The sequence below is a fragment of the Chiloscyllium plagiosum genome, unplaced genomic scaffold (assembly GCF_037043375.1).
Source record: "Chiloscyllium plagiosum isolate Xiang-an unplaced genomic scaffold, Cpla_swu_hap1 HiC_scaffold_36, whole genome shotgun sequence".
In the NCBI taxonomy this organism is placed as follows: domain Eukaryota; kingdom Metazoa; phylum Chordata; class Chondrichthyes; order Orectolobiformes; family Hemiscylliidae; genus Chiloscyllium; species Chiloscyllium plagiosum.
Window position 1 is genome coordinate 21600790 of NW_028270174.1, and position 21705 is coordinate 21622494.

Here is a 21705-nt window from a genome sequence, read left to right on the forward strand (position 1 = left end):
CGTTTTAAAGCAGTATATTTTTGTCTTCCACTTTCTATTACTTCCCTCTCAAACAAAGGCCCGAACTGTCCAATAAAATTAAAGCATAGCCTAGTTAGTGCCAAATTTTAGTCAAATATTGCCACTTAACACCATTCTACCAAATACCACAAAAAATCAAACCAGTTAAGGCAGAAACTTACATGTTACAGTAATTTTCCCCATTCCTAAAGGTTATTGCAATAGTCACTAATCCAATTTACAAAAAAAACCCCAAAATCTTTACAACTATCTGGTTACTACAGGTGGACTTCTTCTGATCTTAATAAAATGAATAGATTAAATAAATTACTAACATGGCTTTAAATTGGAGTTGTCTCATGCTACTTTAGCACTGTCAGAGATGTCTAGCACCTTACAGCAATACCCAGCTTCACATAGTTAAAAATCACACAACACCAGGTTATAGTCCAACAGGTTTAATTGGAAGCACACTAGCTTTCGGAGCGATGCTCCTTCATCAGGTGATAGCGGAGGACTCGGTCGTAACACAGAATTTATAGCAAAAATTTACGGTGTGATGTAACTGAAATTATACATTGAAAAATTGATTGTCTGTTAAGCCTTTCATCTGTTAGAATACAGTGATAGTTTCACTTTCATGTGTAAATCACAATTTTTTTTTAAATTGCATTCTTGGGTTAGCTGTGAACAATGGTGATAGACAGACAATATGTTGAAGGTGTTGGCCCCCTGTGTTCTCTGTCTATGTCATGATGTTTAGATTGATTCTAATCTAAAAAGTGAGATAATGGAGTTATACATGAATGCATGCAGTTTTTGAGCAAAGTACAAATTCACCCCACAAAATATATGTGTGCATGTGGGTCTTTGTCTGTCTGTGTGTGTCTGTCTGTCTGGGGTGGGGGTTGAGAGTGTGTGTGTGTGTAGTGAGTGCAGAGTGTCTTAAGTCTGTGAGGGGGTGCATGTGGGAGTGTGTGTGTCTATAAGGGTGTGTGTGGGTGTCTGTGTGTGCGTCTGTGTCCACCGGAGGGCCACTGCCCTGGGCTTGACATGTATGTTCAAACTGTCAGGAAATATACAAATGCCAGATTCATCAGCTATACCCACAAGGTAGAGCAAAACATCACAACGCAATGCCATCCAGGCTCTCAAAACCAATCACAACATTATCTGCTGGTTTAATGACAAAGGAGGAGCCATTGTCATTCAGAATAGAACAGATTACTGCAAGGAAGTGTACCGACAACTGAACAACCAGGAACACTACAGGCAACTACCAACTGATCCAACCAAAGAACACACCTGAGAATTAAACACACTGATCAGAACTTTGGATCCAGTCCTTCAGAGCTCCCTTCATGCCCTCATCCCACGTACTTCTCGTGTAGGCGACTTCTACTGCCTTCCAAAGGTACACAAAGCCAACACATCGGGACATCCCATCGTGTCAGGCAATGGGATCCTATGTGAGAATCTCTCCGACTATGTGGAAAGCATCTTGAAACCTATTGTACAGGGGATCTCCAGCTTCTGTTGCGACACTACGGATTTCTTACAGAAACTCAGCACCCATGGACCAGTCGAACCGGGTACATTCCTCGTCACAATGGACGTTTCTGCACTCTACACCAGCATTCCCCACAATGATGGCATCGAGGCAACAGCCTCAGTACTCAACACCAACAACTGCCAGTCTCCAAACACCATCCTACAACTCATCCGCTTTATCCTCGATCACAACATCTTCACCTTTGACAACCAGTTCTTCAACCAGACACACGGAACAGCCATGGGAACCAAATTTGCACCCCGATTTGCCAACATTTTTATGCACAGGTTCGAACAAGACTTCTTCTCTATGCAGGATCTCCAACCAACATTGTACACCAGGTATACTGACGACATTTTCTTCCTCTGGACCCATGGCGAGGAGTCACTGATAAAACTACACAGTGACATCAACAAGTTTCATCCCACCATCAGACTCACCATGGACTACTCTCAACTATCTGTCTCATTCTTGGACACGTGCGTCTCCATCACACTCTACTGCAAACCCACAGACAACCTCACAATGCTACACTTCTCCAGCTTCCACCCAAAACATATTAAAACAGCCATTCCCTATGGATAAGGCCTACATATACACCGGATCTGCTCAGATGAGGAGGAACGTGACGGACACCTGGAAGTACTCAAGGATGCCCTCACAAGAATGGGGTAGGATGCTCAACTCATCGACCGCCAGTTCCGGCGTGCCACAGCAAGGAACCGTAATGACCTCCTCAGGAGACAGACACAGGCTGCAACTTCCAGGGTACCCTTTGTTGTTCAGTACTTCCCAGGAGCTGAGAAATTACGCCATATTCTTCGTGACCTGCAACACATTATCAATGAGGATGAGCACCTCACCAAGACCTTCCCCACACCTCCACTACTTACCTTTAAACAATCGCCAAATCTCAACCAGATCATTGTTCGTAGCAAACTGCCCAGCTCTCAGGACAACTCCTTACAACCCTGTCATAGTGGACGCTGCAAGACATGTCAGATTGTGGACATAGATACCACTATTACGCGTGGGAACACCTCCCACCTTATACATGGCAGGTACTCATAGACAACGTTGGCTGAGTCAATCTTATACGTTACAGGCAAGGATGCCCGGAGGCATGGTACATTGGGGAAACCGAGCAAAGGCTACAACAACGGTTGAATGGGCACTGCACAACAATCAACAGACAGGAGGGTTCCCTCCCAGTTGGGGAACACTTCAGTGGTCCAGGACATTCAGCCTCGGACCTTCGGGTGACCATCCTCCAAGGTGGACTTCGGCACAGGAAGCAGAGAAAAGTGGCCGAGCAGAGGCTGATAGCTAAGTTCAGTACCCATAGGGAGGGCCTCAACCGGGAACTTGGGTTCATGTCACATTACAGGTGATCACCATTGCACTACACCTACACACACACATACACTTCCACATGCACCCCCTCACAGACTTAAGACACTCTGCACTCACTACACACACACACACACTTTCTCACATTCTCAACCCCCAACCCAGACAGACACACACACACACAGACAAAGACCCACATGCACACATATATTTTGTGGGGTGAATTTGTACTTGCAGAGTTACATTGTACTTTGTTCATAAACTGCATGCATTCATGTAGAACTCTGAGCTCAAAAACTGCATGAATTTATGTAAAACTCCCTTATCGCACTTTTTAGGTTAGAATCAATCTAAACATCATGGCATAGATAGAGAACACAGGGGGCCAACACCTTCAACATATTGTCTGTCTATCACCATTGTTAACAGCTAACCCAAGAATGCAATTTTTAAAGAAAGGTTTTGTGATTTACACATGAAAGAAGTGAAACTATCACTGTATTCTAACAGATGAAAGGCTTAACAGACAATCAATTTTTCAATGTATAATTTCAGTTACATCACACCGTAAATTTTTGCTATAAATTCTGTGTTACGATCAGGCCCTCCACTATCACCTGATGAAGGAACGTCGCTCCGAAAGCTAGTGTGCTTCCAATTAAACCTGTTGGACTATAACCTGGTGTTGTGTGATTTTTAACTTTGCACACCCCAGTCCAACACCGGCATCTCCAAATCACAGCTTCACATAAGCAGCAGCCAAATATTTGCTTTTGAACATTTCCAATAAACAGGCTCTTATTACAGATAACACTAGTTGGCATATAAATTAAAAATGCAGAGAATAATGACCATGACAAGATTGCAATCCCAATACATATATAACACAATGGATAGGACCAAGCATGCCACATAGAAGGGGATGCACAGAAACAAAGCAATCAATAAATAAAGTAGTTTTGACTATGTGATTCTAATTGTACAATGGTACTCAACGTTTCATTTTGCAAACGTTCTGGAGAAGCTGATTAAATTTCAACTTTCAAATACATTAATATATTTGAAAACAGAAGTTTGCAGGTTTATGGAAAAAGGACAGTACGAATGGATTATTCTTTCAAAGAGCCAACACAGCCACAATGGATGAAATGGCCTTCTTTTCTGCAGTGTCACTTGATGAACTATACAATATAATACAGCACAGCACAGGAACGGACTCTTCGCCCCACCAAGCCTACACAGATTCCTCATCTTGAAATTACAACTGACCTCAATTTCTTGATGCTAACCCATCTCCACTGCTTATGCCTCAGCAGTTATTTTGGAAATGGCAGAAATATTGGCATGAATCTGGTGACAGCAGTGAGATTGAAATGGTCAATGTTTGCCATGATTCTGCCCCTAAAACTGGCAGCAACGTCAGGAGTTGCACATTGACAGAATAACACAAACCTAACTTACTGTCAGCAACTCTATGCTTGACCAAAGGATACACTGTAATGTTTCCCAGACACTACAATTCAAAACAATCGCGGTTTGACAAAAAAAACCTCAATTCTACACTATTATCCTTGCTGAAAAACAAAATATCTTGAGGACACTACACCTTGCCGAATGAAGTTTAATTAAGTTTTGGCATGGCATAATAATTTCAGTATCACTACTCAACACCCTTAGGTGGCCCTGTCATGTTAATTTTAGACTTTCAGCTTATCAAATTGTTCCACAACCATAGCAAAAAACATATTGTAAATTTTTTTAATGTACTTTTATTTTTTGGCTTCATCTTAGCATCGGATGTTATGAGGTGACCTGATAGAAGTTTATAAAATAATGAGGGGTTTCAATAGAGTTGATTGTAGTTTTCCTTTCCCTAAGATAGGGAATTTCCAGACTAACAGTCACATTTTTAAGGAGAGTGGAGAGAGATTTCAAAAAAGACATGAGAGCCATTTTTTTTTTGCACTGAGGGTGGTTCGAATATGGAATGAACTTCCTGAGGAAGTGGTGGATGTGGGTACAATTACAATGTTTAAAAGACAGGAAAAGGTTTGGCGGGATATGGGCCAGGAGCAGACAGGTGGGACTAGTTTAGTTTGGGATTATGTTCAGTATGGAATGGTTAGACCCAAGGGTCTGTTTCCCTGCTGTATGAATCTGTGATCCAATGATTAATATTTATTGCATGGTTTGGATATTTAAATTGAAAATGAGAAATATTTCCACGTTTTCAACTTTCAGGTTTGTGAATACTTACAATTAAATTGTATCCTGTATGACATAACTGCTATTACATACCAAAACAGTCCCTTGACTTGTGCCAAATTTAAGCTCCCACCATGAGATGGGAAAACCTCACAGCAATTGCTAAATTATTATGAGCAGCTATCTTCAAGATTAGCAATAAGTACTTTAACTTCGTAACAGGTGGCATGGTGGCTCAGTGGCTAGCACTGCTGCCTCACAGCACTAGGGTCCCAGGTTCAATTCCAGCCTCAGGTGACTGTCTGTGTGGAGTTTGCACATTCTCACTGTCTGCATGAGTTTCGTCTGGGTGCTCTGGTTTCCGCCCACAGTCCAAAGATGTATGGGTCAGGTGAATTGGCCATGCTAAATTGCCCATAGTGTTATAGGTGCATTAGTCGGTGGGAAATGGAACTGGGTGGGTTACTCTTGACCAAAGGGTGTCGGTCTGGATTGGTTGGGCCAAAGGGCCTGTTTCCACACTGTTGGGAATCTAATCTAAACTAAAACTAAAATCTGAGCCACATTAACTTTTTTCAAATAACTGACATGTCATTTTGCTCTAAAACAGCCACAAAGACTTATTTGTGACCAGCAATAAAGTTAAAAATGTTTTCCAAACTAGGGCTACATTGCAGAATGGACTGATTTATTTTGAATACATTTGTTTGTTTTTGTATTGTCAGCCTCCTCCTATGGTCTTTCCCGAAATAATGGACACTTTGATTTGATTTGCTTTATTATAATCACATGTACCCAAATACAGTGAAAAGCTTTGTTTGATGACAGAACAGGCAGAGCATAGTAAACAATGAGATACAGATAATAGAGTGGTTAGACTGAGTGAGGCATGCAGGTTACAACTGCACAGGAGGTGCGCAAAGCAAGATCAACATCATTTGAAGTGGCGCTCTACCAAATTGCTTTCAATAAACCTTCACAAGGCGGGACAAGCAGTGCCAGACAGATGATCACCCCCAATTATGTGACCATTTCTTAATGCATGTCACCACATAAAGCAATTCCCTCCAGCACTTAGTAATGTGTATCCTTCAAGGAAGCATGACAAAGTTATTTCATTGAGGCAGGGGCAAGGCAGTTGAATTCAATCTCATGTAGTGTCTTCAATCAAACATTTCCAGCAGGACTCAATTAATAATGATAAAGAACAAGAGCAATTTCTCCCCTTCCTTCACCTCGCTTAAGTATAGCACCCTAACTCCCATGTCAGTAGGATCCACTATCTCAGACTTCCCACTGTTCAGACATTTTTTTGTAACTTTGTATTATCAATTTACAATTTATACATAATGACCCAGCTGTGGCTCAATTGATAGCACTCAATTGCCCCATTCCAGGACTTGCATACCGAATTAGGACTGACTGTTCATTGCCTTACTGTGAGGGTAGTGGAGAGTTGGAAGTCCCGTCTACACTCTCAGGTGAGGGTAAAATGTCTCACGGTACTATTTATCTTGAATAAGATGAGAGTTATCCCCAATGTCCTGGCCAGCATTCATCCGTCAATCGACATCACAAATTACAGATCATCAGGTCATTGTCACACTGATGTTTATGGAAATTTGCTCTATGTAAACCTGGTTGCTATGTTTCCTACATTACTGTCATAGAGCAACCCATACCACTGCCCACTAAATCCTCACTATAAAGTAGACTTGCTGACAACATCCTCTTTCAGGTTGCTCAGTCTGGTGTGGTAGAGGAAAGCCACTTGATAGTTTCATAGGAAGAGGCTCTCATCTTGAGCAAGATGTGGTTCATTACATGACAGTAACTAGGTACAAGTCATACTGGTGTGAGAGACTTTGTTTAAAGACTATAAAAGGAATACCCAGATGACAGATCTTACTCAGAGAACCTAATGGTACCCACCAAGCTCATGCAAAATCATCCTTTTAGGTGGTATTTAAGACATTTCTCAGCATGAACCCTTTCAGCCCCTTGCACATTTTGTAAAACAATTATAATTGTGACAGGACTTCACTAGTACTTAATGGGTTGTAAAAAGCCTGGAGATATCCAAAGATCATGTATAGTACTATATAAACAAAAATTTCTTGTTACTTAAAAAGGCTGAATCAACTCAATGCCAGCCCAGGGGCTGGTGAGACAACTGGTCACCGTTATCGTAAAGTTGCTTAAATTTATGTTAAAAGCCGTCTAGGTCATCTGCCTCATAACACATTTGTATGACAAAGTATCACAACATGGTAAATGCAAAGAAAGATGTCACCTGAATGGTCATTTTTCTCCAAAAAGTTCATTCTACTCTTCTTCTCCCTTTCCAATTCACTTGTTTTATGAATGGTGCTCCACAGTAGAGTATTTTAGCTTCTAACCTACTATTCTCTGAAGATTCCCTGCTTCTAATTTCCTCTTTCTGTAAACCCTCACGACTCTAAGATCAAATTACTTTGAATCATTTTTACCCTGATTAAGCAAGTAACAAATTGTTTTAATTGTAGAGTGCTTGCTAAAGTAAGGGCATTAGTTCATGATTTTACTGCTGTTAAGTGGCCAAAGTTAGCATAAGAGTTGTAGTGAAGAGACTATAAATTTTGGTCACAGGCCAAACAAGTGGATGCTATTGAAGTGGCAAATAAGGGTTAATCAGCAGTGATTTTTAACGGCTCAGTGCTCAAAAAGGAATATCAAAGACAGAACAACTTTCGTCAACAGAAGAAAATAAGATACATGCACCCTGTCAACTAGAAACATGAGCTACTTCCCCAAATCAGATCAACTGAAAACCGCTGCCTTTACTGAGTATCACTTCTTTTGCAGTTATGATAGACTATCAAACTCAAGGACATGTATTTGTACCTAGGATGGATCTTATAACTAGTCAGAACTAGTAAAGCTTTCATTTGGCTCTCTCAGACTTCGTCTATAATTCTAAGGTCCAAGTGAATTACAATGAAAATTGAAGTGAAACCCAAAGTCTCACACATTTCATTGGCCAAGAGTCGGCAATGTTAATCAACACTTACTTTAACACAATTCTCCATAATCTTCAAAATCCTTAGTCAAATCTTCCATTTAACCATAGCATCACTGCACAAAGATACAAAGAAACCTTGCATAGCCATAACTTTTAACTTACTGCCAACAAATACTAAACAAAATCAATTCCTTTTAAAAATCTGGTAGCATTGAGTATAATGAACAAATCTCAAAAGCTCAGATGGCTTTAACTCTGATCTTGGTTCATCATGATACCTCTAATGTCCTTTCTAAATTATTGAGCTGCTTCCAAGTAGAACTGTGTCATTAATCGAGTCAGCTTCTGTTGATGCTGAATTGGTCTGTATATGCTGTTTCAGCAACCTTCTGTGCAGAATAAATAGCAGTTCTCAGCTTTAGAAATGGAGTTTTGAAGTCTGCTTAAGTAATTATTTCCAAACCATCTTCATGATTTGCAAACTTGGCCTTTTTGATAATTAGTCGATAAATGTATTTAGTGATATTTTTCAAATAAAATGTTCAATTCACCGAGAGATTAAATCCTCAAGATACAGCTTCTGGGAAATGCAGATTAAATTGCAAAAAAAAAACACAGCACTTTGCCAGATTGCTCAAGACAAGAGGCTGACAAAATAGTTTCCAATGTTAGAACATCCTATTCACTTAACTTCATTTGCTATTAACTTTCAGAACTCACCACCTGGGTGGGTAGTAGCCTACTGAAGGGCAACAAGCCAATGCCCAGAGATGGGGGGCTTGAAAGCGTGACCTCTCGTTATTGAATCCTTCACCCTGGGAAAAAGCTGGTCTCTATCTACCCTGTTTATACCCTTCATGATTTTGTAAACCTCAATCAGGTCCCCCCTTCCATCTCCTTTTTTCTAAAAACAAAATAAACCTAACCTACTCAACTTTTCTTCATAGCTAACACCTTCCATACCAGGCAACATCCTCGTAAACCTTCTCTGCACCCTCTCCAAAGCGTCCACATCCATTTGGTAATGTGGCCACCAGAACTGTACACTGTATTCTAAATGCGGCCAAACCGATGTCTTGTACAATTTTAACATGACTTGCCAGCTCTTATACTCAATACCCCGTCCAATGAAGGTAAGCATACGATATGCCTTCTTGACCACTCTATCCATCTGTGCAGCAAACTTCAGGGCACAATGGACCTGCACTCCCAGATCTCTCTGCCCATCAACTTTTCCCAAGGCTCTTCCGTTCATTTTATAATTCGCTCTAGAATTAGTCTTGCTTAAATGCATCACCTACATTTCTCTGGATTGAAAACCATCTGTCACTTTTCCACAAACTCTCCAGTCTATCTATACCCTCCTGTATTCTCTGACAGTCCCTTATGCTTTCTGATACTCCACCAATCTTTGTGTCATCTGCAAACTTGCTGATCATACCAACAGTGCCCTCTTTGAGATCATTTATGTATATTACAAACAACAGTGGCCCCAACACTGACCCCTGTGGAACACCATTGGTCACCTTTCTCCATTTTGAGAAACTCCCTTCAACTATCACCTCTGTCTCCTGTTGTTCAACCAGTTCTTCATCCACCTAGCTAGAACACCCTGCACACCATGTGACTTCACTTTCTCCATTAGTCTACCATGGGGAACCTTATCAAATGCCTTACTAAAGTCCACGTATATGACATCAACAACCCTTCCTTCATCTATCAACTTGGTCACTTCCTCAATGAACTCGAGTTTGTAAGGCACAATCTCCCCCACACAAAACCACATTGCCTATCACTGATAAGCCCATTCTTTTCAAAATATAAATAGATCCTATCCCTCAGTACCTTCGCCAGCAACGTTCCCACCACCGACATCAGGCTCATTGGTCTGTAGTTACCCGGAATATCCCTACTTCCCTTCTTGTACAGGGGGACATGAGCAACCCTCCAATCCTCCAGCACCTCACCTGTATTTAAGGATGCCACAAAGATATCTGTCAGGGCCCTAGCCATTCCTCTCTTGCCTCCCTCAGCAACCTGGGATAGATCCCTCCAGTCCTGGAGATTTGTCAAACTTTAATAACCTCTAGCCTGCCCAACATATCTTCCCTACTATAGCATGAAATCAGTCAGGACCAGAGATTTATCAACCTGCAATTCTATCATTTTTGCTCAGTACCACTTCTCAGGTATCACAAATTTACCAAGTTCCCCTTTTCCTTCAACCTCCTGTTTTACAGGTATTATTGGGATTTATTTTTGTATGTTCTATAGTGACAACTACAGAAGGAATTGATACCTCTGCCATTAACTCCCCATTCACGCTTTCTAGAGGACCATCACTCACTTTAGACTCTTCCTGATATTAAAATATAACAGCGTTGATTCATAATTTGGCTTTATCAGAGTAAAGTGTTCATTGAACTGCCTTTGAGAAGATCTGAGTAAAGTCCTAATGGCCTGTGAGAGATTATTCTATGTAGTTTGGGTAACACGCACATATTAACAACCATTGTTATAATCCACTACATGCTAGTGTAGAACTATTCATTAGTCAATAAAGATAAACATTTGATCTTAAGGGTGTGACATTTGAGGTTGAATCAGTACATGGTGAGGATATGTTCCCTGCATTCTCAGCAACATGATACAAAATGCAGTTACATGAAGAAGAGAGAAGTACAGGCAAAGCTGTATTCAAATGTCAGTCTTTTAGACATGAAGGGCATGACCTCAACATACTTTATGTGCATCTCCTTGTCTGAATCGTGGAGGATTTGCTGCAACAACAATGAATCATGGAAATCTGCAGGATCCCATGCTTTACAATGCCTTTGATTGCACTTTGACCTTGCACTGTAACCTTTACCCTCTTGCACATTCCTAAATTACTGTCATAACTTTTCTTGAATGTGGGGGAGGGGGCACCATATAATCTAATGCTATTTATTACTTCTAATATGAAAAAAGATACAATGATCAGGAGAAAAGGAGATTACGACATCACTGCTCATTCTTCTATAATTAAATTAAGCTTGGAAACATTTTCTATTATGTCCACATCTGTGATATAAACCCACAGTGGGAATAGTTATATAGAACGCTTCGTCTTACAACATATGGACTACAATTTACCCTGCATGAACGCTACACCTGCTCGCTTGGTTTATGAGCGCTCCATCCCACCAAAATAAAAACTGTTGCAACATCTAATAGAAAAATCAATGTAATGGCTGGTTATAATTTAAGTGTCATAGAGATATGCTCTTGAGATTCCCAATTATGAGCATATAATTAAAAATAAAATGCAAATAAGAGTCTTAAAAATTCTTGCAGGATTGATTATTGCACAGCATCCAATATTTAAATACGATTCCTACTGCCCACCCTACCGTGCCCTCCACCGCACCACCCCAAAACTGCCACTACAAGACGTTTATTCGTGGCTTGAAGATAATCCAGAAGTTTGATTACAATCTACCAAATGTATATAAATTATTCCATTTACTTATCCAACTCATTGTTTCTACAGCGAATCTTGGAATCCAATGGTTAATCAGATCCTTATGAGCAATCTGTGCAAGTACTGCTTCCAGAATGTGTGCACACAATTGTATTTGGTCTTATTCATTCACTGGATATGGACATCGCTGTCTCGGCCAGTATTTAATCACCCATTCTTAATCACCCGGAGAGCAGTCAAGAGTCAACCACATTGCTATAGGTCTGGAGTCATCCTTCGATGAGTCTAGCTAAGGACAGATTTCCATCCCTATAGGATATTGGCTTTTTCCCAATCAGGAATATTTTTATTGCCATCAGTTAGACTCTTTACTCCAGACTTTTATTGCATTCAATCATACCATATGCCACAGTGGCATTCAAACCCAGGACCCCAGATAGATTTCTGAAGTAATAGTCTAGCAATAGCATCAATGATCCTCCCTTCATAGTGTATGAAAAAACTATTTATGTTTAAAGATATATAATTTCCATGCATCATGTTAGAGAGGCAGGAGCACTGTAAATTGAAAAAAGCACAGTCTTAAAGGGGATAACAACCCCTCATTGTATGGGGAAAACAGACAGTTACTCAGTTTTTACTGAACTAAATTAATGACCAGGGGAAGACTCAGCACCCAAAAGAGGCTGGATAGGCTCATGAAACTGGGCATTCAAAAAGCAAGCAGCAGTCTGAAAATGCAGAAGCCTCTTTTTTTTTCAAGCACCTGACCACAATTTACTAATTTTTTTAAAATTAGTAAAGTGCCCTCTGATCTAAGTTTGCCCTTATTGTTGTGAACAATGTTCATCCTATCACCCGAAACACATGAAACCGAGTGTTCTTATCGTAGTATTAAAGAATCCAACAGACATTTATTACAATTGACTAATTTGTACAAACAATCTATTCCTCAAGTATATAACTGTCTCAGCTAATATTAAGCAAGTAGTTCACGACAGACAAGCATGCTTTCCACAGACTGCCATGCTTCAAGTGACACAAGGCAAGATAGAAAAGGAAATTTTGATACCCTTAGGCCACATACTATGACACGGTGACAATATCATGAGGATGCCTTTCAAAGGCACACGGACCATGAGACATAGCATAACATCAGCATGCAGACCTCCCGACATTATTTAAGTCACCAATACATCTCTGTGCCAATTACGCTCAGAGATTGATGCCATCAATGACAGCTCACTCAGACCAGATGCCAGAAAAGAGCATCACCAATGGAAATAAAACATCAATTATCACCATCACAGACACAGAGGAATAAGTGGGATCGAAAAGAGGGTCAGAAAGGAAGATAGAAGAGAAAAGATGAAATTATAGAGCTTCTGCAGTTTATTTTGGAGGGTGTGTGGAAGACTTAGAAATTTAGGAGATAAGAACCTACCCTGCCTGTTAAAAGGGCAAAGTTTTTTTTCCCCATCTGTAGGACTAGCAAATTAAAAAACACATGCACTTTGGGAACTCGAGTCAATATTTACTGACTTCATTCATAGTATGCTGTAACCTGTGCCAAGCCAGATAGAAACATTAAATTACTGTCAGTACTGTTACTAACATGAGAATGTACAAAGAAGGGTCTCCAGTGTTTAATTTTCAAAGGCAAAATCTAAGATTGCAACATGTGGATTCTGTACACTATTGAGGCAAAGGCACCATTTTAATTACTCTTTTTAATGTAAAATACGGTTTTCCATTTGGATAACCATTTCACTATGCATTGTTAACAGAGTCATTTACGTTTTGATTTTTTTTCTAATACTGAGCTACAGCTTTCCTTCTGCAAGATGGGCATTTTACATTTCCATCATATGACAAAATCCCATGTGAACAGTGCACGAGCTTACACAGCAGAAAACAGTGTACCCAGGTGCTGAAAAGAAGCCAGCTATGAATATTTGTTACCAACTGTCTCAATGATAAACTTCAACCTACAACAGGTTTCGTTCAGAAAAATCCTCAGAAACCATTTCTGTCTTCACATATTAATTAACAAATAACACACTGCCAGCACGTTAGCGACAAATATTTGTTAGGACATGCTGAAAACACTTTACAAATCAATCAATTAGAGCTTAAGTTTTCCTCCATCTTCCCTTCAATTTTTGAGAAGAAACTTTAATTTAGCAATATTTTGACATGTTACATGTCACAATGTAACTATCAGCAAATGGGAGTAAAAACATCAAACATTTTATCAAAATAAGTTTACATTATTTGACATCCCATTAGTTTCACATCGTTGCTTACAAAAAAATTAAGGTCAAAGTGAGGACTGCTGATGCTGGACATTAGAGTCGAGAGTGTGCTGCTGGAAAAGCATAGCAGGTCAGGCAACATCCGAGGAATAGGAGAATCAACGTTTGGGCAAAAGCCCTTCAGCCTTTTGCCCAAAACATTGATTCTCCTGCTCCTCGGATGCTGCCTGACCTGCTGTGCTTTTCCAGAACCACACACTCGAATGAAATTAAGGGCTTAATATTAGTGTGTGCGTTAATGGGGAAGCATTGAAATGATATTGGGAAATAACAGCAACGATCATAGCGGTGCAGCATTTCAACTCAAATTCTGAAGTTAGGGTTTCTTTCACAATTCTTTAACCAGCATCTAAATGTATCACTTATATGCCACATTTCCTCATCACAGTAAATGCTACCAGGTGGTAAAGCTAAAACACCCTTTGCTCCGAAACTGACCCACTCACCACTATAGCATTATATTTTGAATGCACAGGTAATAATTAAGAAGGAATTTGAAGGAAGGGGGAGAGCGGGGAGGAGGGAGGAGAAGAATGGACAGGAGGGAGGGGGGAAGAGCTGGAAGAGGAGGGAGGGGGAGAGTGGAGAGGAGGGAGGGGGAGAGTGGGGAGGAGGGAGGGGGAGAGCGGGGAGGAGGGGGAGAGAGCAGAGAGGAGGGAGGGGGGAATGGGATGGAAAATATCCCAGATACAATTTGTTTTCTGCAAGTTAACTAACGCCTTGCCCTCTCAGTCTTTCCTTCTTCCAACAAACTTTAGTTAAAATCCAAAGTTTGACATCACCTTATTGTTATTTCTCACCTTGCATGTCATTGTAAAGTTCTTAACACTATGACATTCAGATTTATTGAGTTTTGGGCCTTCATCATGGTTTCTTCTGGTCGCTGCAAAACTTTAAATTGGATTTATAAACGCTCTGAGGACTTTTCCGGTCAAGCTCTATCTCCTTCTCATTGACAGATAGGCACATGGGCAAACAAAATCTTAATTGTCAAATGCAAATGCTCACAGACAAATTAAACAGAAGCAGAAGGCAGTTTTAAAAGCTTACAAAATTTAACCCATCAGAGAATACTGACAAATACAAGGCAATGAAAGCAACCATTATGGTAACTAAGGAACGTCATGCCTTACTATGGGAACATGCTGCAAGTCCAGTCCTGCTATTCCTGAGTGGTCAGAGAAGTTAAAAGATTTGTATCAAAATACACAAAGTCTCCAATATACTTGTCTAATAGACTCAGATTAACACAAAACACAAAGCAGGTTTCTATATTGAATGTAAATTACTATTTGGTACAACTAAACAGGTTCTAAATGCATGCAAATGACTATGAACTCTTCATTACTCTAATAGTTAAAATTATAATCCCCTTCTTAAACTCCCACACACATACATACATAAATAAATGTTATGTGAAATAATTCCATGGAGACTGGTATCATGTCACCGAGTCACCCTTTATTTACACTTGCAGAGTACAAGACACTGACTTGGCGAGCACAGAGTCAGCTCTCAGTGTGAACAGAACCTGTAAGACCATAAGATGTGGGATCAAAAATTAAGCTATTCAGCCTAGTGAATCTGCTCTGCCATTCGATCATGGCTGCTCAATTTCTCAACTCCACCGTCTTGCTTTCTCCCCACAACTTTTGATCCCCTTAATAATCCAGAACCTCTCTCAGTCTTAAATATACTCAATGACCTGGCCTTCAGAGGCAGTGAATTCCATAGATTCCCCACTCTCTGACTGAAGAAGTTTCTCTTCATCTCCGTTCTAAAAGGTCTTCCCTTTACTCTAAAGCTGTGCCCTGAGGTCCTAGTGTCTCCTACCAATGGAAACATCTTCCCAACATCTACTCTGTCCAGGCCATTCGGCATTCTGTATGTTTCAACTAGACTCCCCCCATCCTTGGAAACTCCACTGAATATAGACCCAGAGTCCTCAAACATTCCTCATATGTTAAGCTTTCCATTCCTGGGACCATTCTCGTGAACCTCCTCTGAACACACTCCAGGGCCAGTACATCCTTCCTGAGATATGGGGCCCAAAACTGCACACCATACTCCAAATGTGGACTGACCAGAGCCTTATAGAACCTCAGAAATACATCCCTGCTTTTATATTCAAGTCCTCTCAAAATAATTGCCAACATTGCATTTGCTTTCCTAACCACTGATTCAACCTGCAAATTTACCTTGAGAGAATCCAGGACGAGAACTTCTAAGTCTCTTTGCTCCGAGGACTTCTGACTTTTCTCTCCATTTTGGAAACAGTCCATGCTTCTGTTCTTCCTACCAAAGTGCAAGACCTCACACTTTCCCATGTTGTACTCCATCTGCCACTTCTTGACCCACTCTCCTAACCTGTGCAAATCCTTCTCCAGCCTCCTGCCTCCTCAATGCTACCTGCCCCTCTACCTATCTTTGTGTCATCTGCAAACATAACCATAATGCCCTCAGTTCTTTCTTCTAGGTCATTAATGTATGAAGTGAAAAGTTGAAGTCCCAACACTGACCCTTGCAGAATACCACTTGTCCCCAGCTGCCATCCTGAGAAGGACCCTTTTATCCCCACTCTCTGCTTTCTGCCAGACAGCCAAGCTTCGATCCATGCCAGCACCTTGCCTCTGACACCATCTTATTCAGCAGCCTCCAGTGTGGCACCTTATCAAAAGCCTTCTCGAAATCCAGGAAGATAACATCCATTGGCTCTCCTTGGTCTAACCTGCTCCTTACTTCCTCAAAGAATTCTAGCAAATTTGTCAGGCATGACCTCCCCTTGATGAAACCATGCTGAGATACTCTTGTTTATAACGGTCGGCCAGGTGTGTCTCATAGGACCAGGATAACGGTCCCAGTTAGGGAAATGATACTCTGAGATGCACCTGGAATATATTGCTCCAATCACAACATTAAGATTGGAGGAAAAACAAAATGGGGGAAGTTGTTGATTGGTGCCAGTCGTCAGGATTCAGTGAGGTGCTCCTTTTGTTTCCCAAGTCCTTTTGCTGTCTCATGATTTCTTTCAGGTTCCTTCACTACTTTCCAGCCAGCACCACAGAGTGACTGGTTCACAAATTAAGACATCTCTGTCTCAATGATTAAAAACAATAGCTTGCAGCAACTGGTGGGAGAAAGTAAACTGGCTTTGTTCAGGCATGAACATTTTAATGGAAGGAGGAAGAGAGAAAAAGACACTGAGCCCTTTCAGGGGCCAGAAGGATTCCTCCAAATGTTGTTCTTGCCCACAAGCTGTTTTTGTTAGACAGGTGGCCTTTGGGCTCCAAAACTGGTCAACAACTCCAGAGATCCATCAGCAACCTGCTGATAGCCAGATACTCACTTTGTAAACATATACTTGATCTGCCACCCTCCCCTACTGCTTGCAAAGCAAATGGGTAAACTCTATACACACACACACACACACATTCCAGTAACTTGCTTTTAAAGAAATACAGCAATCCCCCCTCCTCAGTCCTTCACTGACAATCAGTATTGAAAATAAAATGGTGCGATCTTTACAGAAATCTTCAGAACTGATCTTACACAATTATTGCTAATAGGAAAAGCTTTTTTAAGCTACCTCTCAGGTTCTAAAGTTAAAAATTGCATGTGGGAAGCAGAAAGGCATTCCAGGACAATTTAAATCGACTATTTTCAGGTTTTAGCAAAGTTGTGAAGTACATACTTTGTCTCTGTCTGTATTCTGGTGGATGTTATTCATGATCAGGCAAAGCAAGGTCCTGTATTAAAGAAGGCTGCAAAGGTTAGAAATAGTGATATGACTCAGTTTGGAGAATTCACCATCTCTCTCAAATCTCACCACTCCACTGGTCAAAACAAAGTCCTCTGCTTTATCCACATCCCTCTGTGACCAAATATATATATTCATATTACGTTTAGAATAAAAATATTGTGGAATCAGGTTCCTTGAATAAAACAGAATTCTATTATCTGATGAAAGCAAGGCATTCATTCAACCTTCCAAATACTCCCTCAAATCCACATATCACACTCACACACACATCAGGGTTTTAGGACTGGTGCAAGTCATGGCTTTTGTTAATGACTGGGACAGTGGGTGTGTTTGGCTTAGGGTAAATGCATTTTCAGCCAACACTACAATTTATAGAGGGGTTAATTCTGTACAAAATATTAATCTTCCGCAACAAGATTTAGATGGACTAGATCACAGAATCAGAGAATCCCTACAGTTTGGAAACAAGCCATTCGGCCCAACAAGTCCACACCGACCCTCCAAAGAGTATTCCACTATACCCATTCTCCTACCCTATTACTCTACATTTCCCATGACTAATGCACATAACCTCCATACTTCTGAACACCATGGGCAATTTAGCATAGCTAATTCACCTAACCTGCACATCTGTGGACTGTGGGAGGAAACCAGAGCATGTGGACGAAACCCACACAAACACAGGGAGAATGTGCAAACTCCACAAAGACAGTTGCCAGAGGCTGGAATCAAACCCAGGTCCCTGGCACTGTGAGGCAGTAGTGCTAACCACTCAGCCACAGTGTCACACTGACAATTCACCTGCCTTGATGTCAAGAAAGAGCTGCATGTACTCTGTACATTTAAGACTATGGGCCCTACCCATACACTTTATGCTTTAGCAGTGCTCCCGAGGTCTCGTCAAGCTGTTCCAGCACAGGTACAATACTAACGACTAAATATAAAACTCTTCAGTTTTGTGCACAAAAAGCAAGATTAATTCAATACTATCAATTGCTCTGATGTAGAGACAAAGTAGATATGCAGAAGACTGGAAGAACACAGCAAGTCAGGCAGCATCAGGAGGTGCAGAAGTCAATGTTTCAGGTCTCAACCAAAGTGATGCATGCTGTCATTGACAGTAATTTAATTAAATAAACCATACACCATTCTAGCTCCAAGCAGGGTATGGAGCAGCAGAGAGAACTGAAGCCCAAGTCAGCCACGGGATGGAGCAGAGAATGAACACCACCAAAGGCCAAGAAGCAAAGGTATAGGAAATCTGAAATAAAAAATTGCTGGAGAAATTCAGCACACCTGACAGCATCCATTGAGAGAGATACAAAGTTAACATCTAAGAATGTAAACATAGAATAGCATAGCACAGCATAGGAAAAGACCCTTCGGCCCATCATGTCAATGCTGACCATGATCCATTCTAAATTAATTTCATCTGCCTGCACAAGTCCAATACGACTTTTCCATAGAATACGGGAGATCTATTAGTATAAAACAACCAGGTGTCAGGGGATCACAACTTGTAGGGTTTGAAAAGGATTATTTTAATACACATCTAGCAAATAAGCATGCAACATCACTATAAATTGCTGACACACTTTATGTTGAAGGCTTTTTTTTGGTTGTAGGTGCTACTCATAATAAGAAAACAAAGGGGGTAAGGGAGTTGAAAAATGCATTACTTACAACCGCTCTCACTTTTAAGCAGCCAATTTTTCCTCAAAGCATTTCCAGAAACTTTAGAATCCAAACATCTCACTGCTGATGACAAAATAATGCTACAGGCATTAAGTAACTTGGAATCAGATTCTTACTGTACAAAATACTATTCAGGTCACCATGACAGTGCTGGCTCGAACAGCTATATAATTAGTCCCATCCTCCCTCATTTGCCCCAGAAGCAGCCAAGTTTCCACAAAATGATAATGCAAAAAGAAGTGGAATTCTCCAGCCCAATCTTAACCTCTAAAGCAGAAAATATTTCATTAAGTAGCTCGATAAGAATTAAAATCAAAACTAAAATTCAAATTAAATGATCTTTTTTCTGGACCAAAGTACGTCATCGGATTTTACTCCGATAATTGTAGTGTGATGCATACAAGCTTCAGTAATTCAATAGCTACTGGCCATTTTCAGAGTTAGCAATATTGAGAAATAAAATGATCTGGACGCTAATGTGCAGATTGGTCAAAGTTAATGATCAATGTAGAGAACAGGGTATTGGGTTGCATTGTTGAAACAGTTCAGTACAAATCAAAAGACATCTGTGTCAGATACAGATACCTTCACTTGGTGTATCACATCCAGTTTTAAATATTGCACAAATTAAAAACAGCCCACATTTATGGTGAAGTTAGTGAGCTGCTATAGAAACATGTTTTTTCATTGGAAGAGCAGTGCAAATTTGGGATACGACACAATTTAGAGGATAACCCCATGTAGAAGATGTTGTTTCTCATTCCCTGGTGTATTTCATAAATTATAATTGTTAACAAAATAATGGGATTATATATATATTTCCTTCCTTTGTATCAACTGGTATAATTTTCAATAGTATACTGAATACAATTTGACCTTTTTAAACTGTTGGATGATTTCTTGCTTCACCCACAGCTAATAGTTCACATCAGCAGTACCTTGATTCAAGATGACATTATCCAAGTGTTTGGGGTTTCTGCCAAGAGTCATTACATGACCGAAACAAGTCAATTCTCAACCCATAGGCCAATGAGCACTTGGACAGGATGTTCGATGACAGAATGGGACAGGAGTGCAAGATTTATGTCCCAGCTTTTCCTTTTCTGCCACCATTTGGCTTCATCATTCACATGTTGTGATTGAAAGATTGATCCAGCTCAATGCATAAATTGCCACCATTTTGAAACACTGGCATTAATAACTGGGATGAGCTTCTTACTAATGTCAAAGCTGTCTGCTTCAAGGAAATTATTCAGCATTTTTGAAGCATTGTCTTTGCCCTACAACTGAGAAAATTAGACCTGTTGGGTAAGGCACACTTTGTCCGTGTAGTCACAGTACCTAGCCCATCAAAGTTGGTTTTACTTCAGTTTTGCCTGACCACTCAGAACTGGCTTCAAAAGGAGACATTAGAATTTGTTTAACAATCACACAGTCATATTGCACAGAAACAGACCTTTTGGCCCAGACAGTCCATGCTGAATATCATCCCAAACTCAACTAATCCCAGCTACCTGCTCCTCGCCCATATCCCTCCAAACGTTTCCTTTTCATGTTCTTATTCCAAATGTCTTCTAAACATTGTAATTGCATCCACATCTACCACTGCCTCAAGAAGTTCATTGCACATGTGAACCACCCTCTTTTGAACCTGGAGGATGTGGCTGAGGGATTGCGGATGGAATTTCTCCAACACTTCTATGCCACAGATAGGTAGTGTGTGTCTGGAACCCGTTGCCAGAGGTGGTGGCATGAATAGGAAGGGAACAGAGGGATGCGGATCCTGGAAGTCAAGTCAGTTTTAGCATGGAAGGGCAAAATGTGGCATCTCAGGCTTAAAGGGCTGAAAGGCCTGTTCCCGTGCTGTAGTATTCTTTGTTCTTTGCATTTGAAATTTATTTTTGTGTGCGGAGAATGACTTTTAGCATGCCACAGGTTTAATAATGTCATTTTTACTAGTAGGTCATACCACAAATATTAAAGGATGAGTACAAATTATTTCTGTTCTCTCCAATAGTCCAAAAAATACTACACTGACCAACCATGCATTTCCGTGAGAAAAAAAAGCAAGTTAATTATTAGAAGAAAAATATCTATACTGAAGTTCGCAAAGAAAAATTACACAAGTTTTAACATAACGTAACTTTTTTAAACCTTCCATTGATTGTCTTAAGATTCCTATTCATGGGGAGATTCAAGATGGCGGCGACTCAGCAAGTCTGAGTCTATAGTGCTCCTCAAGACCTAGGCAAAGTGGGCCATCCTCCCCCACCACACTCACCAAGTCAATTAAAAATAGTTTTTACTTAATGTAATTAGTGGTTCAGTACTAAATTTAAACAGTTCAGTCTCCTGTAAAAATGA

General features: G+C 40.4%; 1 protein-coding gene across 4 annotated transcripts in view; it reads right to left on the reverse strand.

The window, feature by feature from the left end:
• The window catches only part of LOC122539411 (serine/threonine-protein phosphatase 2A 55 kDa regulatory subunit B gamma isoform), a 370044-nt gene that overhangs the window by 241605 nt on the left and 106734 nt on the right, over nucleotides 1-21705 (reverse strand). The gene's annotated exons all lie outside the window — the stretch shown is intronic.